Here is a 26,728-nt window from a genome sequence, read left to right as displayed (position 1 = left end):
AATTGTCATATTATGTTTTAACGAATATTAATTTAATGAGTAAAACTTTACATACGTATGCATTTTAAGTAACTTATTCTACTTCTTGTACCTTGTGATACAGTAATTTAACCAACCAATCAGGGGGTGCAAAAATAAAGGAAATGCGTTAGCTTTTGGGTGTAGTTGTAAGAAGGTACAATTTTCGAATGTGGAGAATTTGTGGTAAACTTAATCACGTGCTCAATTTTATAATACGCATTAAAGTTTAATATTGGTAACATTTGAAGAATTTCATGGAATTTTATTTTTATTGCGCTTAATGGCTTGCCCCTTATTAATTAATATCTAAACAGAAACTGCCGTCAAAATATTATTCTATGGCGACTAGTTTTCGCATTTATGTTATTAATATATATATATATATATTTAAAAAAATATAAGGGCTGGATAATAAAAAGTTGTTAATCACTGATATATTATATTGTCTATGTTCTATTTGCCCAATATCCGGGTATCCATTCTTTTCCCGTTTCCTCCCGACTGGTCGATTTCAATAGATTTTAATTTGGGTCCATGTTTACCGCGCTTTTTAGCCGATCTCTACGCTTTTATGGGCTAGTAAAGGGTCAGAATCTGATTTAAATAGCGCCCATTATTATTTTCATTGTCCGTTTATTCTTTTGAGCGGGGCCATTGTTTGCGCTTTGGGTGAACCCCGAAGGGTTGAAATGGGTGGTTATACTTTGAATAAAAATGTCGAACATCTGGTATGAGATGCATCAGGTCAATATTTGAGATAAAAGCCATAAATGGCGCAGGGATTTTCAATTTACCTGCGAAGAAAAATACTATCACACTTATAAATTATTAACGGGAGTAGCTGACTACTAAATAAGTAAGGGCGAATACACACGGCACTGCAAATTGACTTAAATTACCGTGCATTAGTGCAGGTCTTACTTAGGTACCTACTTGATTTTAAAAAATCCAATATGTATCAACCACATTTCGCGTCAAATTGTGCCGTGTGTCTTAGTCCCAAGTAGACATGACTTAGGTACTATTTGTAAATTAAATGTTGAAGGAATAATTTAAGGCTAATACCAACTGATTTGGCGCTGCAAATCTTAGAAAGATTGAACTGATTATGCCCAATCGGGCTTCTCGCTTGGAGGACACTGGATGATTTCGTGTGCCGCAATAAAAATAAACAAAATAATGAAACTGAGTATGTATAAATAAATTTTGGTTTTTTTTTTTATCTTAATAAGCTATTATTTTAGAACAAAACTTTTAAAACGTGAATATGCCCTTGAAGAATTATTGAATTCTCGAATGTTAGAAAACATTTATCTTGGGCATTTATATTGGAAAACACATTCAAAATTGGCTCATTGACATTATGAGACATCCATGACAAAGCAACATAATTAGATGAATAAAAGTGTGACGTTTTGCTGTCTTGTATTTTAAGAAGTTGAGAAGAAAGTAAAATATTTTAGTTAAATATTTTATTATCAAAAGGTGATGTATTTTTTATAATACCTAGTTACCTAGTATATAAACAACGATGATTTAAAAAAAAATACCCAAACCTAATCAAGTCCTCAACTCTTCAACAGTTTTGGAGTGAAATATAACATTTGTACATAGGGGCTCCGGGCGTTCCCATTCCTAGGGGCGTCGCACTTACTAGGACCGACGCTGACTGCTGTACCACAACGCAGGTCTTACTTGATTCCAAATGGATCCGATTGGAATTGAGCTAGATGCACCACAGTTTGACCATAGTAGAGCTGTAGGTAGATACTACATAAAATCAGTGACAGAAATTGTCTTTTTCTCGAAGTTACAATTTAGTACTTACAATGATAATAAGCAATGCCATCTGTTACTCGAATAAAAAGAAAACAGCTCCTTTCATTTAATATCATTTTTTTTATTGAAATCCTTATTCTTTCAACATGATGTTTAATTTCTCAAATATTATAATGTTCTTAGCCTCCTTTATTTGCCGACCTTAAGCAGTGCATGGCTTTCATGCCCACGAGACATTATATTAAACTCGATGTATTTAACACAATCACTGCTAACCTTTTAATTACCACATTTAAATAACACGTTAATTATATCTAATGGCCAAAGACTGCAAACGCGCCAGTCGCGGTGTTAGCACTAAATGAGTTTATGTACGTATTTATAATATATGCAACACATTGATATTGTATGAGAATTAGTGTACCACTCCCCGAAAGATTCTGTGGTGATTTCCACGAAGCAGATAAACCGGTCGCTTCATTTATAAAACGATTCGTATTTTCAAAATCTAACTATAAAATATAATAACTAATATTGTATCTCAGCGGCGTTTATCACATAGATAGGCGAACGTTTTCAAAGGCCTCCAAACGTGTCAGTGCTCAATTGGTTCTCCAATCCGTCATCATGTTGGGCCTGCGCGTACCTAAGATCACAATTGGGAAAACCATTATGAATACGCATAGGTAGAAATAAGAATTTTCATTGAAGTGTTATTAATGTGTCGTTATTATGTACCTACCTACTCGTATGGCAATGCTAGTTAGAATCTAATATGTAGTAGAAATTAACAGGGCAATGATTTAAAAAAACTTTAATATTTCTAATTAGGTTTAATACCTATTTATTAGACTTTTCTATTTCGTTGTTATTCTTAAATATAGTAGTGCCACCTACATAATTATAATAAAATTCTGTAATCATAATGTCTATGCGAATCATGCTAATTAATATTTTTTCTTTTCAGCTCTCCCTACAATAATGAAATTATATTACCTATCCATAAACGATTTTCAGAAACTTTTTGATGGAATTCTACGAAAATATATAATTATTTTATGGCATCTAGCGATTACTATGCAAAGTTTATTTATACGGATATTACAGATTTCGCTTTTTTACAGTTCGCTGCAATGCCACATTACATTAAACACACATTGTTACAACAGATGGCCGCAGTAAGACAGAATAAGAATAGAAAATAATATTATGCTATTAAAATAATTCTAAAAAACTATATTAATTTTCGTAAATAATTTTTCTTGGGACAGCATGCATGATTACAAAGTAAGATAATATGTAATTTGGAAAAAAAATATTAAATTGCAAAAATGCATAATATTTTCACGGAAACTTTTTATAAATAAAATATTTACAATTTAAGACAATAGGTGTCATTGGTTACTAACTGAATTAATGGAAAACAAAAATACGAACAATATTATATTCTAGGCCTATTAATTGATTTATATACGTCCAATCTCTATCGATATGCAGTAAAGATCTATGAAATAAAAAAAAATAAGTACCTACGTATTGTTTACGCATTGCCAAAATAAATATATTAGTTTAAAAATGATTCTCCAACTGTTCAAAAATAAGTTTCTTTGAAAACCGCTAAAATCGATAAAAATAACAAGTATAATATTATTTAGGATAATTGAACATAGTTGTGCAAAATGTAGCCAGTCCACAATTAATAATCTCGAACTAAATGTAAAATTGTAAGTAGTATTTTATTTCAAGAATATTTTTTTGCGGCTTGGCTATTTTCTTAGAGAAAATCTTATCGCATCTGATCTATATCATATCTCATTTTTTATTTTTTGTGGACTGGCTACTTTCTGCACAACTATGTCCAATTTATTATCCATGTGTAGATGTATATTTTAGACTTTATACGATAGATGGCTTTACATCACTCGTGTCGCTAAGGCCAGAAACAGATTGTTAGCACGTCACGTGAACTCATTTGCTAGAACCATTAGAATATTCAATAACAAGAACTGACAACCTGCAAAACATTGTGGAGATAATTATCTGCTACAAATGTAATGTTACTCCCTTTCAAACCGCTCGAAACAAAGATAGTGATATCAAGTGACTTGAAAATGTGTAAATTTACAGAAAACGTAAGGTTGGTAAATGTCGGTGCGACGTAATACGAGTGAAGTGACTTGACCATTGTAAAAGACAGTGCAGCTTTATATTTGTGGGGCGAACTTACTATGAACTCACGACGTGATAACAGTCTGTTTCTGTCGTAGATGACACGCAAACAATTTTTTTGTGACAGCTTAGTAGTTTTTTTTTATTAAATTAAGATATCTTTCTAACCAGGGCTCAAAATGGACCAGGGTTCGTGAAAACCGTGAGTTTATCGCTCCGCTCTAAAAAATTAAGGCACTCTGATTCGTGAATTATAGAAATGTAATTTATTTGACTTGAACGCAGGTATTTGCACCAATCCTGTGTTACCTCCAACCAATAATTCTCAATTTATATGTCTCCCGGATATACCCAATTTAGTACTTCAAAGACCGAGTGAAGATCAATATTCAACAATTTAAACTTTAAGCGATATACGCCATAATATAGAATGTTTTAATAACATGAACGTTGCGCACAGTGCAATAGTAGTAGGTACAACTATAAATATTAAAAGTATATACGCGTATGTGACTCGTGAGGTCAGAGTGAATGACTTCATCCGCATACCAAGAACAAAAGGTGAGTGCCCGGAGTCATCCAGTCTGTCATACCGATCCAAAGAAATACAGTCCATTAAAATATCACCATCAGGTGTTCGCGGAATTCTGATTATCCGTATTTATGTAGTGAATATTAATTAGCGTGCAACTTATGAAATAATTTTAATCTACTTATAATTGAAATGTCTGAAGAATCCTTATAGATAACTTTTTATTTTAACTCACAAATTGACATCTTGGTATTCTAGTCACCGATTTTTTTTTAATTGTGGAAGAAAGTGAATGCCATTTTCTCACTAATTATTTGCTGTACCTAACTTTGTAATACCTACCCCACTATTTCAAGTTGTATTTTATTGTAATTTTGTTTAAGTTAATAAAGAATATAAATTTATGTACACACTGTAGGTACGAGTATGTTTACTAAAAATCTATTGATCTAATTTATTTTACGTTTATACGTTATTTACCTATACTTCTGGTTTATGCATGAAATGTCTTCTATATATAGGTGCAATATCATAATGTATGTGAAAGTCAGAGGTGTATCAAGATATTTTAGCGTCAGCGACAGTGACGAAAAATGCGCCCCTGACGTAATATAAAATTTATAATTATATAGTATTTTCAAAAATGTGGGGTCTCCCAAAACTGAAAAAAATTAAGGTCCCTGATTTTTTTTTGTATATACACCTTCATTTACTTTATTATGAAGGAAATGTAGTGAATTTTCAACATTACATATAATTAATCAGATTAAAGTCTAAACCTAAACAATCAATAATGTAATATTTAGTAAGTATTACATAAACACTTCAAAGATAATAATAATTACTTTCTCTTACAATCATAAGAAGGTTCGTTCCCTTATAATGTTATCATTTTAGGATTCCGTTCACTTTTACAGGTTCACTTATTCTTGCACATTCAACGAAAATCTGCTTCTACGCCCCTACCCAAGCTGCGCTCAGGGTAACTGCTCCTCTCGCGCATCTTGTAACGCCACTGGTGAAGCTAACCAAATAATATTAATTTAAATATTAGATTAGATCATGTGGTTATTGAGTTTGAAAATCACTGATGTAGATATAGTTAAAACATATTTGACCTCAGATAACGTCATCATTAATATTTGTTGCTGTTTACCAATAAAATTAACCTACGCAAAATGCACGTATTGTTTGACAATGTGTAATAACAAGAGGCTCCGGCCACACAGCTTCACATTCTCAAAGAAATCAAAGTCCACAAAAATCTTTTTGTCTGATGCGACTTTATAATATTACCTATGTTACCAAACTGGCAATAAACAAGAGTTTCATTAATTAATTTATAAAATTATAAATACATAAGTACCTAAGGAAGAGAAAGCACTATCAAAATCATAGTTTTTTTACGTTTAAGTTTTACGACGCAATAAACGTTTTATTGATTTTTAATATGGGGTCAAAAAACACCTGCACCTCGCCTGTTTGCTCCTGGGTTTTATTTACCACTGTTATGACAACATTTAAATCGATAAGCAGACACATAAAACCAATCGGATTCCAAAAAAAATATCAATGATACCATTATAATATGTACTTATAATTATTTTTAATCGACAACTTATAAAAATTGGGTATTAGTGCAATAATATGGCGAATTACCATTGTTAATGGGCTTCTTAGGTTTAGATGGCTTAAAATTAAAAATAATTTTTCACCAAACGTATTAATTGAAACACTTTGCAAATCATTGTATGTTAATTATTTTTAATATCTTTCTCAAAAATATAAAACACCTATACTTACCTATTACTTATAATATATATATATTTGAACAGATTTGTCTACATACCTAAACAATCAACGGCGAATTTAGTGAAAAAAAATAGATTTAAGGTACTTCCGTAAAAATGTATTCTTTCCTGATATGATGGATATTCCTGATAGGATGCTTATTGTAAGAATATGTAGACTTCTAATCATTTTTATATAACCTAAAATCGTTTTAAAAAATAACTGATATGTATATGAAGACCTTCTTGGTCTATCTCAACAGGTAATTATTTTTAATATAGATACTAAAAAGTTTACAGATAAACTGCATATCAATGTTTAGTCATATAATCAAAAACCTTTTATTTGTGATCTATTACACATCACCAAAACATAATTATTTAATTATTGTTATTTATTGAAAATATGAGTTTCTACTATAATATATTCAACGCTTGAAAGAAGCTCAACATTTAAAGAAAATCTTTCAGCAATTGAATCGCATTTTCTACGACAACATTGTTAACAACCGATCCACGAGCAGGTACGCAGAGCGCACCCTTACGACTAAACATTTTGTAAGTATCTTTTATGTTATGGATATAACCAAAGCCTTATATAGGCAGGCCGTGACGTGGCACTCTGAATTTCGATCGTAGTGATAGTTATTTATAATATTTTTAATGTAACACACCTATGTCAAATATTTTGTTAAAATTTTGAAAAAAAATTTATACGTTAATTTTATTAATATGAATGAAATATGCAATCTAAAATCTTCATTTACTGAGAACAGGTTACCACACTGCATTCAAAGTTAAGCAATAACTAGTACCTACTAACATCGGAACTTGAAATTTAGTGTCCCCTAAAAATAAAATATTTATTCCAACTATTTTACCACGTTTTTATTATCTCGTATTCTTGTTTGTCCAGTACAAATTTTTTCTTGTTTGTCCATTACAAATCTTGTTTAACTAACTTCCCGACTAGATAGACATTTGAAACTTTTAGAACATATCAAAACACGATGACAACGCATTCTTTTAATACTTTTAGCCATCTTTAGGCAGAATTGAATTCATTTTCAGTTAATTCTGTTTTGTATGGATGTTTCGGAAAAAAAACATTCTTAAAAAGTAAAACACTAGTATTGGTTGTTAAGGGGGTCCGAGGAACTAAATTATTAATATATACATCCGTTACTATAGAAATCAATATGAAATGTCAAAATGACATTTTAGTATTCTATATTTATTCAGCATTTCTATCAAGTACTTACAAAAAAAGTATTTATTAATACATAGAATTGACAAGTTTATATGATTCAACAGAAAATTTAAAAACGTGGTATATAAAAAGTTCTTTTTATCTTGTAATTATTTCAAATGATTTGCCTTAAGGCGAATACTTCACCGGACCGCAGCCCCCTAACGGAAAAATACGAAGCTTGCAATTTGAGACATTTTTTTTATAATGTACATTTTAAAGTATTTTAATTCATGAAAACGTATTTGAAACATTAAAACGATTTCAAAGTCGAGTGAAACATATATTTACTTAATTTTTTTTTTGAAAGCTACAAAATGTTAATCCGATAAAGGATCTCATCGTATTATTACATAACGTTGTTTTATGGTCAAGTTTATAATTAAAATTTAATTTATTAAGTTTTCTCTAATGAACAGTAAAGATTTTTGACTAATTATTCGTAGTTTTAAAGTTTTTAAGGGTCGCGATGAACTAGAGTTACCTGTACAATATTAAACTTATTGGGGGACGTATTAAGATGAACAAAATCGTAAATTTTCGATGACATCACGTATGCTAACTACGAATATGGCACCGTGCCATCACTTATTTAATAATAAGTACACAACCTCCACCTGCAACCGCATTAAAACCGCGACAATTTGAAAATCAAACCTTTACATTCCGCAGTCGCGTTTTGATTTATTTATTAACTCTATATGGCCACAGCATCGCCAGATCGCTTCGTCTCCCCACCTGAGATCTCCGACTGAATCACGGCGGCAAACACAGGTAAACCGTAGTAGGCGGTTTTTTCATTTCCATTTAGAAGCGAACCTTCAGTTGCGGGCCGACCAAAGTGGTCGAACGTCGTTAGATACCTGTATAGTGCATTTTCTACCTACACTAGTGTTGCGAAATTACGAAATACGAACGAAAAAAACCAATCTTTCGGATACAAGCTTTGCTTATACAAGTGTGTCTATGAAAAGACTCAACGACCTCGGATATCGTTTAAGATTTTGTGAGTTGAATACGTAATAATAATAATTCTGCATAGTTGCTCCATGATCATCTTTGACAGTTCGGTTTTGTTGACAGTTTAGTTTTGTTGACAGATTGCTTTTATTGTGTTTGTTCACGGTGTGGTTACACCTGTTATTTACATTGACATGTTGTTGTGGTGTTGACATTTTCGTGTCTTCTATAGCCTTTTGGAAACACGGAGTGGTGAGTCATTGCTTTTCTTTGAAGTTAATGAGTTTCTCTCTTAGATCATCGTCTTCATTATCCATTTTAAATTTACTTTTCATTGAAAGAGACGATTCCAAGTCTACGTTTACTTTATTATACGAAAATAACAAAATTTAAGTTTTTAATGAGTCACTAAAATTCTGAATGAAACATTTTTTTTTGTTTTGATTCTGTGAGTGGTTTATCATTATTTTTTTACCACAAATAAGTTAGTTCATAATAGTTTTCAAACATTGAATGAAGACCTTTCCAAACATATATAAGTATATGAATTATTAACTAAACTGAATACACGCTCTAAATAATGATGTTTGACCTGTTCTATAGTAATTCATTTAGTAAATTATATAATTCATTTATTTCAGCCAGTGTTACTAAACGTGCATACTACCTATATAATTTTAATTACGCGAAAAATAATAAATAGTAAGTTTTACAATAATTTTATGCCAACTATCTCAAAAATACGATAATTTTGAAGTATTCAAAACGAAAAATGTTCCATGTACTGTAGTTATCTCGTACTATATGACGTAATACACCTTTGCACTATAATCAGCATAGAAAAAGATGGCAACACTGAATTAAAAAGTTTTCGAAGGGCAAAATCCGAATCGTTAAAAATGATACCTATGGAATAGTAATGGTATAAAAATATAATTTTATTATTTGGATTTAAAATTCAGTTTCCATTGATCAACAGTATTCATATAATATTTCCTATAGATTGGTGTACGCATATTTCTATATGACTTGTGAGGAATGCAAATAAATACCTTATTGAGCCCAAAATATGTAAACCATAGATATAGATAAATTTCGAAACAGTGGCATCATGGATACGATAATAGCGACTCGCATTTGTATTGATAATGAGTACTAGCATTGAAACATGCATTTTAACAAACAATACAAGTAAACATGAAAATTGCATATGGTGCCAGTGCAGAATGATTTACCTATATATAACTGTTCGACCTAGGCCAGCGATAGCGAATCTATGACATGCGTGCCACTTATGGCACACACAGAATTTCTGCTAGCACTGAATAGTTGTAAACGAAATAAATTGAATATACTTATTAATAATAAAAAAAAACTCAATCCATCAGACTTGCACTGCTGCATTAATTGTTGAAGCGTTATTGGGCGGTGCTATCTTTGACTTGTATATGAAGAAACATCGCATTTAGATGGTCGTTCAACACTATGTGTAATTTTATATGATGTTGGGATATACTGTAAACATATTATATGGACAAGCAGGGGCGGCTCTGCCTTAAGGGTTCGTAGGGACCATCCCCACATCGTTATTGTGTCAAAAATACACGTCCGATATTTTTATCATTGTCATAATATATCTACCTACTTAATTATATGTTTAAATCAACTATTTAATTTATTTTATCCAACTAAACCCATCCCAATTTTATAGAGATATTTATTATTATACAAATAAATAAAGCAATGATTGTAAATTGTGTAATAGCATAATGATGATTATGCGGTATCAAAGTAATTAACTAAATTAAATACCTATGCCCTATTTCACCGTGATACCTATGTACGAATTAAGAAATCTATGACGTCTATTTTACGCATACCGGGGTCACTTAGCCGTGGTACCTACAAATGTCGTTTTACAAAGTATCTGAATGCATTAGCGTTAGTATACGCATACTGGGGAGTGAATAAAATAACCCCTAGGTGAGTAAAAACGCTCGCTGTATCTCGTTGTTCAAAACTGGTAATGGTTAGTCTATAATAATTATTATTTCCTCATTTATAAAATCATATTATTATGATTATGTAGGTATATATATTTAATAATTGATGGCTAAGCCCCACCACATAAAAAGTAGAAGAGCCGCCACTGGGGACAAGTTAAGTAAGTAGCACTTGTAATAATTGCGATAAATGTAAACTTATAATAATACAACTAATTTGTAGATAATGCTGTTCATAATTTATATTTTTTACAATATAAAAACGTAAATGTAACCATAAAAAGTTTACCATCGCTAGCTTATGTAGATGGTGGACTTTTATTATTGCTATTATTAGGGTAGCGATAAAATGCGGTAGGTAAAAAGAAGAATAACAATCGATTTCATTATTTTTTTGGTAAGTATACAAATCAAAATATTTACTAGGTATTCGTTGGCAGTTTATTACTAAACGTTTTAATATGTAGTTAAGAGGAATACGATGCCCCGCTGTTATTTTAATTTAACACTACACCACTTCAGACGAGTGAAATATATATTAGATTAGTAATGGACATACACTTGTAGTAATCAAGAAAATATCATAATACTATATTAGAAAAACATTGCATGTTTATATTCCCAAGAATATTATTATAGATCCATTAAGCGATGTGATCGTAGCGCAAAAAAATGTGTTAACCTTGATGTAACATTAATCTGAATCACGAGTTTTATAAAACAGCATCCAAATGCCGAATGCTATTTGCAATGCTATATTAAACGAAAAACATATAATATGTGTATTTAATTTAGTGTTGGTTTTTAAGGTGTTAATAATTTTCGTAGACGTAGGTACTTAATAAAAATAATCAAAATAATAATCAATAGCAAATAGCAATGATTCATGCCTTTCAGATCCAGTGATTTCAGTCATATAAGTAAAGTTAGGATCGATATATTTAAAACGTAATTCTGCAGCATTATAGGTATGCTCAGAAGTTCAGTCATATGAGATATTTAGCCTTGACGCTAGGGCAAGCCAGTTCCTATTAACGTTGTGTTCCTTGGTTTTATCGGAAGTTAGATGGAATAAGGAACCGGAGGGTAGGTTGGTTTGACTCCAATAATAAGAAGATTGATGCGTGAATGAAATAAACCCTGGTTTTATTATCTCTTTCCAAATAAATATTAGTTTAATTATTATAGGTACGTTTACAGATTATAATTTAGCTGAGTGAAATCACGAGTATGCGTTCTGATGAATTGCGAAGTGCGATCGGGCGGAGCGACACGATAACCTTACGGTTAAATCTTTGATAACTGACTGACATATTCATTTCATGCAATGAGTATCTTTTATAGTGATTCTATACAATAGAAAATGCTCCTATCACTACTTGAATATTTTGATAATCATGCTTATTAGGTTTATTGTGTAATGCATGGCTCGTTTATAAATTATTGATTTTAATTTGAACAATTAAGCAGTTTTTAATAATAAGGCAAGATTGATTTTCATATAAACAACTTTTGTGCATATCATGATAAATCGTTTTGTAAATTATAAATAATTGATTAATATAATTATTGAATTATTTTTGCTAAATTAGCTTTGTTGAAATTTGATTGATTCACATACATCGCTTGATTTGCAATTTTAACAATATTATGTTGCAAGATACATTGTAATTATAAGTTGATGGTTTCCTGCCAAGTCATGCGGATCGTAGCGTATTCACCCTGCAGTTTTAATCATACAATATTCAAGTGAATTCATCGATTTTACCGTCAACTTTTTATTTTAAAATAACAATCATATTAAAAACCATTTCGTTCCATCCAATTATAACATGTCACATTTGAAAATATTCAGGAGGCCTTGCAAGATTTTTGCATGACCCAATATGTTTAACTATGACACTGGGAAAAAATAGCGTCACAGGTAAAATCGTTATGAACCTATCATTCTACAGTTACTTCTATTATACTGTGTTATTCATTAGAACAGCATTATATTATTAGATTAGGTACGTATTCATATCCTAAAACCACTCCGTAAACGACTAATTCGCATCTATTATATACACAAGACTGTTATCGGCAGCTATCGGGGGTAGTATTTCATATGTTTGTATCGAAGTATTATAATTGTTACAATAATTTAACCGCCTAAACGGTCAAAACTGTATATCTCGCTCTAAAATTTAGTACACCCAAGTGAGGTACTGTTAAAACATAGCACTTATTGTAACAATTACAACTAACTTATTGTAATTGTTACAATAATTGCTAATACTTCGATACAAAACTATCCTCAATATCTGCCGATAGCAGTATTGTGTATAGAATAGATGCGCTGATTATTAATTATTAATATTAATATTCACGATAATTAAAATTCATAAACAATGAGATGAGATCGAACTCAATTCAATGAAAATTGGTCTTTTAAAAATAAATACAAAGTAGATTTATTCCATTTGCATTAGATTATTAGAACATCTATTGTTGAAACAATAATCGCTCGTCAAGGATAAATCAACATGCTGGTATTGCAAGGTGTGATAATTATTGTAACTTAATATTTTTTTACCACCTGACGTTTCTATGTAATTGCCTGATATAAAAATCATTTAATAATAATGTCAGCAGGTGTCTAAAAAGCTGAGTATACACAAGTACAGAAAACAATAATATTTCGATTTACTATCTTTCAATCAAACATGGTATTTTGGTAATCAATGAATTGAACATCATTTTTATCAAGACAGTAGGTATTTAGTCAGAGTTATTTTAAGACAAATATTGTTTAAAAATGAACCGCAGGTTAACTACGCGATTAAAAATTAATATTGTTTCATTAATAATTACAAAAACACAAGTTTTATTAATTGCATACATTTTACGAAATCCATTATGGTTGAAAGATATAGTTTTACCTATGTATTATATAAATAAAAACTATCAATCACCCATGACTTCGTCCGCGTAAAATACGGAAAGAATAAATAGACAAATATATACGATGAAGAAATAGATTGATTCGTATTATTAATTATTCAATTTATAAGCTGGCGCTTCGGGTCTAGGACGATTTGGCGCCGGGACAACTGGACGCCACGCAATTCAAAATTAAATATACGTTAGGTACTTATAGGTACTTTAAAAAATATTTAATAATATTATTTATATATAAATTATTATCTTATGATTTAATAGTTGGTGAGAATTTAAAAATGCACACGTAAATAGTGATTTAATCGTGCATATGTTTAAGTTCCAACAAAAAAAGAGTTTTTTTATTTTATATAAAGCCCTTAGGCATGGTAATTCTCAATCCGCAATAAAAAAACATTATGTTAAGAGTAAAATGAATTAAAACTACTAAGTAGTAGATAGAAACTGATTAAAATTTCTCGTCTACGTTCTGTATACGTGTTTACGACAGTGCGGCGTCCAATTGTCCTGGCGTCCTGTTGTCCCATTCCCGGCGCTTCTCTATTTGCATCCCACTTCATATTGTTATCCAAGTTTCATCTATTTTGATTCAGTAGTTTTTCAGTTATTATTATTGAACAAACGGATAAACAGACACTCATTTTTTATTATTATATAGGTATATGCTATAAGTAGTAAATTCTTTAAAGTTAAAGAAAACTTATTTTTTTATTCAACGAATAATTAGAACGTTTAAGAATCATTCATTATTGAACATTTATGTATATAATTTTAAAATACCTCAGAGAATAATATAACCACTAGAAAAATCTTGTGAAGTGTTTTCAAATTATAGACGTTTTTATTATATACAACAACGAAATTTAGAAAGCACTTTAGTGAGAATTGTAATAGCACTAGGTAACTCCATCGCAATTAGATAGGATTCACACAGTTAAGTTTTAGTAGTTAGGGCATATGGGTGCAAATCTCAGGGGCACTGGCTTAAATTCCGCTGGGGGTCGTATTTTTTTCTATTGCTTGTAAAAATTTCTCTGATGTGTTTCCAATTATGTGTGTTAAAGGAATTATTGCATACCAGGCATTGTGAAGTAACTATTACAATAGGTAAAAAGGTGCTTCAGAAGCGCCCCCGGCAGGCTTCGAATGCTAAGTTAGCACTCCTACCTCATTGTACACACGCCCCATACGCCGTACGACCACTTTAATGGAAATCTAATTGAATTTAGATTCCTTCTGACTGATAAATTATGACGTACGGTCGCGTGGCATAGCTATTCCTAGCGACTTATCTCCTATATTATAAGTCTCAGTATCTCGTTGAATCTCATGTCGACTAATTTAATCTAACACGTACACATTCAATTGCAATTATTTCCATGAATAAATATTCCAAATTAGACTTCAAGACTGATACTTAGATACTAAGATAAAATATCATGAAAATCATAATAAAAAAAGCAACACAATAGAGTCTAATTATATTAAACACACATAAAATAAATATGGAAGATTAGTTACATAACCTATTTCTGACAATTTTTTTATGTAATTAAATGGTGTCCGCGGCTAGTTTATTATCCATCTAAATTTGGAGAAGGTAATTAATTATCACTAATTTATTTCTTTTTTGCCCGTACTATTAATTAAAAATATATTATTAAATTCTAATGGATTTAAGTTTTGTACTATTCCATTTGAGTAATTTTATGCGACCCGGATTTCGCCTTTCGGCATCTTCAGGTATTATGTGCAATCACCAAAAGACAAATACACACTGACAACGGGTAAAGTTAACTCTAACTTATATAATAAATTAATACAATAAAGTAGGTTAAAACTTTATCACCTACCTCTTAAGTCAAGGATCACAGTAAAAAATATAACAAACAAATTATGAATAGTTGAAGTGTTTATAAAAAACCCCTACCTTATCACAAATAATTCACTCGATAAGAGTATAAATCGTCAAAACCTAATAATATAATTATATAATAGTGCGATACGGCCAACTGTGTAAGTACAATATTCCGGACACGATAATAACTATGCTAGATTATGTCTCGTTAGCTCGAAAAACCTAGTATTTAGTAAAGATATCATTGCACTGTGTTTATACAAACTACTACCAACTATTATTTAGGTTTTTAATGTGTTTATGCACCTTCTTATCAATCTTTTATGTAACTGATCAGATCCTCATAAAGTTACCAATTAGGTGACAGTTTTACTATTCTACAATTATTGTTAAAATCTAGTTCACGTGTAACAAAAAGATTCACTTTCTATAAAAACCCTTTTTACTTCGATTATCCTTGCAAGGACCATAAGAAGAAACGAGTTTTCACTTTACAACATATGTTTTCAACAGGGAACTCAAAAAATAATGGGAACTGAAATACTTAACGGGTGTCAAGAATACGTTGTACGTCGAATACTGAAAACTGCTTTCGGTTTATGCATTTACGCTCATTTAATGTTGGTGTATTACACACACTATTGCACGTGCATAATGCGTGCTTCATTTTCGTAGGACACTCACACATTCAAAAACCCTGCATCAACATGCGGCGTATTGAATATAGCCTATCGGTATTCTATGTATTATCTGTTCTGTGGTTTTCAACTATAAGGTATGTCGTCTTGAGTTCTCTACATCTGTAATATATGTAATTGTAGTAGTTTTGAAAACGTACAAGATTTTATTTTTTTGTAAAATGGCATTTAAAATTCTAAACACATTTACGTTTCTTTCAAGTTATAGCAGCTTTCAACGTAACATAATTTTCATAAAAACATGAGCTACATACTAGTCTACAAAATATAGTCAGTGATATCATATTAAAACACATGTAGCCTACTTACCAAATTAATATGTCAGAAAATCTGTAATTAGTTTCTCTTCGTAATCAAAACAAGAATGTCACGTTTTAATAAATTATACGTAACTAAAAAAAACTAGATTAATTATTGAAGTCACTTACTTTCTTACTAAGTTAGGCGGTGTATTTTCTAAAACTATTTGTGTAAGAACTACAGGTAGGTACACACTAAAAAGTGAGCCAAAAGCAAATAGTTTAATATTCGTAATCACCTAATCCAAATTCATTCATTAGGTTAAGAAAGTCGTGTTAGAAACAATGTCGCAGATCATTAATTATTACCTGAGAGTATTTTAATGTAGGTATGTTTTAATATATTTTTTACTGTCATTAATAATTGAGATGTTGTTTTCGTGTTTGTTCTATATTCCACTAATACTATATAATTATTTTAATAAAGGTAATTACAAAATGTATGTCTTATTGTCTAAATGTACATATATATATATTAATTTATTGCTATTATAGTGTATTACTAAACTACTATCTTGCCCTGATTTGACGTTAAAACATTAAAATTTTCATTGTGGTTTTGAAGATTAATTTTATTGATAAGTGCAAATGATAGAAATAATTTATTTATAAAAAATGTCAGTTTCGTGTCACCAGATACCTATAATATAATATAAAAAGCCTTTTTATTTCTTACAAACAAAAGCAAATGACAGTTAAATGACTATATCTAATGAATATATATATAACCTATGAATATATTTATTATGTATATATATCTATCTATAGTTGTGTTATCTACTTATTATCTAGTTTATATAATTTATTAATTATTATTTGTTTTTATTATTATTTTTGTATATAATACTATTAGATAATGTTTATAAATTGAACAATGGTATGTAAATAGTTTGTTTGGTTTGTAAGAACCCCTCTTCGGGTGAAGGCCTCCTCCAACGTGTTAATCTCTGGCCTCTCTGGTTTCTTTCTCCATACCCGTTTGATTTCGTAGCTAAGTATTCGTCTTGTCTGGGTTGGCCTATTTTTGCATTTAGGTCGCCCATTATTATAAAAGTTTTATGTGCTCGGTTAATAGATACCTACTTACTTATTAATAAATGAAACATGATTAAAACATGTGACTGCTTTTTATGAAAAGTTTTTTTTTCGTATCATTGAATGGATATGCATAAGTATGGTGTATATAATTTTGCTATTATTTGCATAACAATATATTTTATTTTAATGTTTTGGTCTGACTTGTCCTCTTTTAAATATTAAAAATATCAATATCTTATATTGTATTAGTAATCTTAGATTACAGACGTGCACACAGAACAATGGTTTAGGGGGGGGGTCAAAATCGAAAAAAATATCTATAATAATTTATTATTGATTGTTAAAGCGGTGGAAGGGGGGTGGGTTAACAAAATCTGGCAGGTGGCACTGACTTCCACGTTCATCTCTCCTACTACTTACAGAGTATCGTCGCCTCAATCTTAGACTATGCAGTTTAGGGTACATTTCTCATACCCAGACACACAACCTAACCTAACCTTACTTTGAGCCTAGCGATAAATACCTTGCCAGTAATGCTTGGTGCTGACCTACGAGTCATCATCCGTCTGTGTCGTCAACGCTGTTGTATTTTATACATGCCGCGTCAGAATAATAAAGCAAACATTGGATTGTTGCACTAACACAGAGGGGGGCAAACTTTTTGGATGGAGGGCCAAATTCAAGATATCAAAATGAGCGGCGGGCCGCAAGTAAAATACCATTTTTAGATATACACTATTTATTATCACGAAAAATAAACATTACAAAGAAATTAATGAGAAGAATGAAACTGTTGTACATTTTTTAACATTTTTTTTTAAATTCAGGTGTTAATTTTGTAGTTGATATTCTCAAAACTGCTTGTAAATGGGCATCGGAGATATTTGATCGTAAAGATTTTTTATTGAGGTTCATGATCGAAAATGTTTGTTCACATATATAGGTTGATCCAAAAATAACGAACATTTTTCTTTCATAATCTTTAAGTTGGTCGAATTTGTCTCAATTAAGGGCATTGTAAACTTTGTAGATTTCTTCACGACGATGCAATTCTCTTAAATCAGTGTCACACTGCAGATCAGTAATCTCAAGTTGTAGCTCTGTCGGTACACTATCAACATCTATTGAAAATGGATCGCGTACTATTGCTAAACTTGTCTCAATTTTTCGGATGTCGCCAAATCGTTGTGAAAAATCGTCATTCAGGGCTTTAATAATTTTACCATATTCTTCAAATTTATATTCTGGTATATTTATAAGTGGTCCACGTTGTTATTCGATATTTGTCGAAGGAATAACTTGAGTTTTAATTGAAATCCATTCAAACTTTTTACCATATCATGGGCATATATTTTTTTTCATACAACGCGGAGTTAAAAGTATTTAAATGTGTCACGATGTTCAACGTAGAAAATAGTGGTTACATAGTGTGAGATGAGACGCAAGGAAGACGTACTGAGATAATACATTTACGAAACAACAAATTCTTCAAATTTTAATCTATTGTCAAAAGTTATTCGTAATCAGAAGTACAATTAATAATGGCGGGCCGCAAAAAAATACCCGGCGGGCCACATGCGGCCCGAGGGCCGCAGTTTGCCCTCCCCTGCTGACTAACACATGGTTTTACAGTTTTCCAGTGACCATAGACATTGTGTGTTGTATAATGCTGAGAGGAGTGTAGTCAACCCGTTCAGAAGGCTGTTCGACAGCCAAATCATCCGAGTCACACGATCCTCGGTCATGAGATCTTAATGAAGAGGAAGAAAAAGTTAGGAAACCTCACTTTCATGTGTGCAAATATGATGCAATTATCTTAAAACAATACCTCATTTACAGAATATTGAAAATAGTTATTAGAAAAGTGCATAGTTTAAAAGTTTGATATTGATTTACTCATCGGATAAGTCTCAGCACCTCAATTACTTCTTTTAAATTCGTTAATCTACCTATCTTAAATACATGACACACATCATATTTCCAGTTCATTATGCTTACTACTACGATAATATTTTCTCACATTTTGAATAAATATCTTAATAAGTAAATACTTTGCATATATATACCTACATAGATAGATAATGTCCAGTTCGTCTATTTTACATAAACATTCACAGGTAATAATTTTTGAGCGATATTTCAATACTCTGACATCGTTACTACCGTATGTTACGATTCGATACCGATTCCGAGTATCGAAACTTTTCTTTCAATATGACATCCTTATGTATGCGCAATATCCAGTAGGCGTTGTCCTACAATAAATAAGGTCCATCTGATCGAATATCTTATTCATCTCGCCGCCGACCGACCCGCGTGCTATCTCCCGGCCTTATCACTGGTTCAACTCGCAACAATTGCATTCAAGTGGACCTTAAATGTCGATTCACACACATCAGTAACGAGCCAGTTCAGTATCCGTACGCATGCGCAACTTTGGTGGAATATTTTCTTTTATGGCTTTCACTAAAATGATAATAATACTTTTTTGTTAAACCGCTATTTATGTAGGTACCTCGTAGAATGCCGTTTGTAATGTAATAACAAATGGTCATCATATTGTATTATATTAAAATCGTTAGACGTATTTTGAGATGTTTATATGTAACGTTTGTGTCACACAACAATCCGATTTAGTTATAAACACGTTGTTCGTGTACTTAGTATTTTTATACAGATGACAGATTTATTTCAAAAAAAATGAATGTAGTAATTAATTAGTGTTATTTGTATTCAATACTAACGTAGAGTGGGTGAGCTGTATATTTTACTTACCTAAAATTAAAACTGCACCACAACCGATTTGTCAATACTGGACATTAAGTATTATATTTCATATAAGTTGATTATAATATTATCTACTACATGGTCCCTTCAATGGATGGGCTCTAGCCTGGGGCCATGGACTTGAAGGGGTCCGGCGTGGTGATTCGACCAGTTGATTGAGATAAACACACACCACAACGTAATACTTTAAAAAAAATCCTGCGTCACTATTTTACTTAAAAATTAAAAAAAAATATATAATTATTTTTAGTGTATTTTCTGACTAATTAAATGACTATTTATCCAATATGACGAGGGATCGCATGTTACTTGGCAACCATAAAAGGCGGTCGTGATTAGTGCTTCATAATATGATGCCAAAGTGCCGACAACTCAATAATTCAAAATTTATTTAACGAGAAACGAAGCAACTTACCATGACTGTAAATATTTCTTATGTTAACAATTATTATAGTCCAAATTTATTGAATAACACTATTTTTGAATACGTACAGCTTTTAGAGCAAGAACAACCATGCATGATAAATGCAAATATCAGGTATTTGTAATCGATTGAGTGTTTTTTACTGTTGTCAAATGAACGACTAATATTTATTTTTGACTCCCATAAGTATAGAAACCTTTTGATGAAAGTGACTATTGAAAAGTTGATAAACGAATTACATAAAAATCGTAAAAAAAAGTAGAACTTTGTCAAAAACATTATTTACTTACTTAAAATATCACAATAAGTCAAATTGACAGTCCAGTGTCAACGACTGGCTGTGTATTTACCGATATAGGAATACGGTCACTGAAATGATATGTAACTGATATGTTTACATCGGATCTTAATATTAAATAATAGTATGCAGTGTCTTTCTATTTTGAAACGTTTTAGCCCGAGGCGACGAACTGGCGAGCGAGCGCTTGTACTGTTTTGAATGGATACTTCGGTTTATTAATTTTTGCATTGCTCCTTTGATAAGAGCTTTTCAAATGGCCACCGTGGATTGTTGATGTAGTATTGTACTATTATCCTAAAGGTCCTTGGCGTATATCCTACGTGTGTCTACAATTATTATTAAATAATATAGTTTTTAATTAATAGTCGTAATAACGCTTGATAATATAAAATACGTGTCGTATATTATGTAAATTAAAAATAAATGCGTTACTTATGTCGTTAACATAAAGTGATACGACTATATTAAAAGATAAATGGATACTTTAATAATAATGACCGTGACCTGCCATTTAATGCAAGACTTCACTTGTTTTTTTGTTATATTCAGTGTTTAACACACACCAGATATTAAAAAAACTATATCTACAGTTTCCATGAAAATATGATACGTAGAATACAAACAAATATCACTCAGATTTTGGGTTACGTCCAGGTAAGTATAAATATTTTGATTTGTTACGCCGGTAGCCTAGTGGTAAAGAGCCCGGAGCTGGTGTGAAAAATGTGCTTTTTGTGAGCGTGCATGAACGACGACTGCACCAAAGATATTTTGTATGTTCTATGTAAATAACAATTTTCATGACTACTTTAAAATTTGTTTCTGTAAATAGTTACAGTATTCTATATTTTTAAGAGTTAACAATGGGTCATTTATTAGTATTAAACTATGTGAAATGCGTACTACATATTTTATTTTAATTATTATATTATGAACCAAATAACGAATTTTCGATCAATACTTATGTAAACATCTAACATTTCTACAAGCAAACATCACCGCATGTCAGTGATGCATATACATATTATTGGAAGTTAAATTATCATTTTTTTTTTTTACGAAAAACGAAAAACATTCGTTCAATTTTTCGGGGAAAAAATGAAAACCTAATTTATAATAATTCTAGTTGTGGAATTCGAACCTGCATCCACGATCTCTGAAACAAATGCTCACCATCCACTCAGTGATGTGGATACATTATTAGTTAAATATTATTATGTTATACCCAATGACATTATTAATGGACGACGCACTCAATACAGTAGCTAGCAAGTAAATTCGCGCATTCGCATGTATAGGTAGACGTCACGCAATCTCCATTATGCGATATCACGCATCGGGAATTTATAGCAATATGACCTTTATTATAATGGCGTTAGAGCAGTGATTCTAATGTCAATGTTCATTTGAGCAAACCCGTTCGAACCGAACCATTCGGCAGACCCAACAAAAAGCATCAGGAATTTATAGCAATATCATCTTTATTGTAATGGCGTTAGAACAGATTATGCCATTCGGCAGACCCGACAATAAAGTGAGTGTCATTTTCTTTTCCAGATGATTCGTCCATATTATTGTCATTGGTTATACCACTCAAATCAGCATCACAAAGCATGAGGTCATCGATGTATCTGTGGTTATAATATCGCTGTTTGCATTCTGAAATCACTGTGATTTTATATTGGATCCGGTATAATTCAAACATAAATCTTTTTATTGACTCAATAAAAATACACGTAGGCATACTGTAACATTATTACGAACACGGCTCAATAATGTTCACATTAAATTATTATTGTTCATATACATTTTTATGAAACTCCATTTTCAATAGGGTCAGTCGTGACAAGTGCAATGTATTTTTCCCATTCTTTGGCTGTGTCACGAATTTCGAATTGTCTTGGCTCGTCGACTCTACATTAATTTCAATCGAAATTTCTAATTATTTAAACCTACATAGCTAATTAACTATGATTTTTTTTTTCACCATATATGGAAATGATTTCTTTCTAATGCATTTTTTATCATTCTTCAATAATATAACAATTTCAACATCCTTGTATTAAATAATTAGTTTTTTTCTTTCACTGTACGTTTTCAATAAAATAATTTTCCATCTCTCTTCTTTTACATCATAGAACCAGAGATGTCTCCTTCCATCAATGCATTTTACTGACTCCAATCTGTAACTATTATTTTCCCATTTTCATATTTGTAAAAGTTTTTCCAACCTTTTTAGTTGCAATAAAATAAATAAGTACTACTATTAAAAGGTCATGCTAAAACTTGTTCAATAATATATATCACGGGAAACTTTTATCGGATATTTAGTAAATAATTGATTATCAATTATTCAATGATAAATATTATAACAGCATTGATTTCTTCTATGTAAATTTTAAAATGCGATTTTATATGAAAACATATTGATTCAATTTATTTGTTTTTACTGACAAGTAAGTAATAAGTCGCTCTTAAGCAGAGTATACTATATGCATTCACTGAGAGGAAATAAAGATAGGATATAGCAAAAGAAGAATGGTTGTTAACAATTCGCTTAACCTGTCCTTAAGTCCTTACGCTGGGTCAAACGTAAGTTGAAAAATCTCATATGATTAATGCATATTATTTATAGTTTTTTTTATATATCATTTTTTTTTAATATAAAGTTTAAGTTAAAAATTCATTTAATGAACTGTATGCACGAATAAAATCATCAGAACATGCTCTTTTTCTTCTTGCTCTTTATATTACAACTACATGTGAGCCTTTCTAGCATTTACCTCCATCAAAATTAGTCATAAACTCATAAGCCACAAATTTTGACTTGTTATAACACAATAATCTATTAATAAACGTATCCACGAGGCGGCCAACATTCACACCATATTATAAAGGCCAATGAACGAATAAATAAAAATAATTTATTTCTAATAAATTACGTTTCCAATAAGTAATAAAATTAACCCTTCATAAATTTTGTTTTCCTTAAAAATATATATATATTACTACTTTAAATATATGTAGGTATACAAAAAGAATCTAATAATTTAATTTAATCCCTATGATAAACATAGGGTAAATAAACAGGTCGATAACTATATCTGAATGTATATTTTTCTTGGTCCTTAATTCCTTTAATTTAGCGGAAATTACGGTGACATGATACAAAATATTATTTCATAAATTAACCCGAGGCTCTTTTTGGCTATCCACTTTAATGCATAATAGTTACGCTCAATATTTTTTGTTATTCCGCCGATTATGAATTGATTAGCATATTTTATTACAACGATTGGGTATACTTTATTTATGTCTGATATTACTTAATAATATTTCAATACAATGTTTTTAATGATAATTCCACCAATGGATCGGTCTTAGATTTTATTAATATATTATAATAACTATCTAAAAACGATCGCCAAGAAATCTTAAAAGTATAATAATAAATCATCAAGTTAACAAAATGACGAAACGCGGTTATTCATCTTTTAAATACGTACATTCAATTTGATATAACGTAAATATTTTAATAAATACAGAAGAATATTATATTCTTTATTACTATAAGTATTGGCAGAGCTTTTAAATTCATTATAAAAAAGTGTATATGTTACGCCGAATGTGCGAAATTGACTATTACATGAAATGGGCTAAATTTTGCCTAAATCATGAAAAATGCAAGCCCGTTGCCTTATTCATGAATTAGACAAAATATCTGGTGAGTGCATGAATTCCGCAGTAATTTTTCTGCCTTGTTCATGCATTGGACAGATTAGATAGTAGCGCTACGGTGGTATTTTTTGCAACTAATCAAACTAACCAAATGAAATGTGTCAGATGTCATTGATTATAATATAAAAATATACCAATCAATAACTAAAATGACGTTCATATCCATTTACTATGCGCAAAAAAACTAGAACTATAATATGATAACGGATGAATTTTATTAAAATGTATTTTCGCGATTTGATTCGTGCTTGGGTATCGTACATGCAATGGTCGATTGTACGTTTTTGATAGTTTGTTGACACTTGTTAGCTAACCTCAAAATGGACATTCAGTTGAATAATTCAGAATTTCAAAACCTAACCTAACCTTACCTAACCTAACCTAACCCAACCCAACCTAACCTAATAATATTATATTATGTCAATTATAACTAATAAAATCATCCGTATTAAATTTACTTTTTCTGCTGTCATGTTGACAGTTTAAGAATTCCATGCCCTGGCGACTTCATGTACTCGGCAGAAAATTTACCTTATTCATGAATAAGGCAACAGGCTTGACTATTACATGAATTAGCCAAAATTTAGCCCATTTCATGTAATAGTCAATTTCGCACATTTGGCGTAACATATATAACGATGTTACAAATTCTTGTTTTCTTTTTATATCACTATTGAACAATACATAATTATGTTTGTTTAGTTATTCTCAATAAATTAAACATAATAATCTTTGCTCATTTAATAAGTTTATTATTTCGCTATTAATAATAGAACATATTTTTATATTTCTGTGCACGACTTGATTAAAAGCTTGTTAGATGTCTAATGAAAAGCTCATAAATTTGTGATACATTTTTTTATTCAATATTAATTTGATCGAAAAAATATACGATTAGTTCATTATTGGTCTCATTTATTTAACATTAATCTTCTGTAGATTAAGATCTTCAAACGGATTGGCTAACCTATTCGCTAAAGCAAGAAACAAACCATTAATTTCACATAAATCATCATAGCTGATTAAGATTATTCATCGAATTGGGTTATCTATTGGTATAATTTGAAGTATGTTTTACAAATAGAAGTTCGATGTTTAAAAGTAGATAAGTGTACTTACCGTGTTCAAATTTTTAATGTAAAATATCATTAAAAGATAATGCTTAAATTAAGTACAATAATATTTATTTATGTCTTAAAATTGTAATAGCACCTATTATTACCAATCTGTAACCGTGAGATAATTTCTTTTAAATAAATATTGAATAGACACAGGTTTAAGAATGTTAAATTCTTCTTTTTGAAAATACATTATTTTAAAATACATCAGAAGATAAATATTAGAAGAGATCCTAGGTTTTTTTTAAATAACCGGCCGCTTCACTTTGGCAAACATTGTAACACATCAGAGTGCGTATATGTATATCAGATTTAATTCGCATGTATCATATTATGCAGGCTAATAGCTCAGAGCCTAGAGCAGTCACATGTAGAGTGAAATGATATGAAGATTGAGTCAAACTTGACCTTACCTTTTATACGATTATTTCTAATATCTATGTTTTCTGATGTATATTTTCTTCAGTATTTTTTTATAGATTTACCACGCATCTCCGTGGGAATAATTATTTATTTAATACTCAATATATAAATATACCTATAATTATAAAAAAACCAAGTTTTATATAGTTTCAATATTATTGTGTTGAGTAAGTACTATTATTCGTATGCATAATTTTGGCCAAGTATTGTAGTTGTTTCGTTATACTATAATATAATATTTGGCTTGTATTATTTGTAACGCTTGAGAGAAAACATATCGACTGTAGAAAGGAAAAACGACGTAATCCATACAAATCAAATTTTATAGAAGGCACAAAAACGTTTTTGTTATAGTTTTCGGTCAAAGTTAAAATACAAAATAGATATAACATATAAGTGCATGATAATTAATAATTTAGTTTTATATTCCCCATCTGATATTAATTATTGAGTTAATTAAAGAAGAACCGACAAAAATGATGGTTGAGTCGTTTTCCCCACTCCACTTCCTTATTTTTATTTAAAATTTCCAGCTAAATTTAGATAATAAATTGGCGAGTGCTACTTACATCCTTTCGACACAGTGTGTATTTAGTTGAGT

At 30.5% G+C, this 26,728-nt stretch overlaps 1 protein-coding gene across 2 annotated transcripts in view; it reads left to right on the top strand.

Moving 5' to 3' along the window:
• The first annotated feature begins 8,363 nt into the window (after nucleotides 1-8,363).
• LOC147063490 (uncharacterized) overlaps nucleotides 8,364-26,728 on the top strand; it is a 221,739-nt gene continuing 203,374 nt past the window's right edge. For both annotated transcript variants that reach the window (XM_085959553.1, XM_085959554.1), the window contains exon 1: nucleotides 8,364-8,752. The gene's annotated coding sequence lies outside the window, so the exon portion shown is untranslated. The remainder of the gene's footprint in view (nucleotides 8,753-26,728) is intronic.

The sequence above is a fragment of the Rhyacophila brunnea genome, unplaced genomic scaffold (genome assembly GCF_057557595.1).
Source record: "Rhyacophila brunnea isolate RB1 unplaced genomic scaffold, BYU_Rbru_1.0 scaffold_9, whole genome shotgun sequence".
Lineage (NCBI taxonomy): Eukaryota > Metazoa > Arthropoda > Insecta > Trichoptera > Rhyacophilidae > Rhyacophila > Rhyacophila brunnea.
The sequence above is the reverse complement of the archived record's forward strand: the minus strand, read 5'-3'. Positions and strand labels throughout refer to the sequence as shown.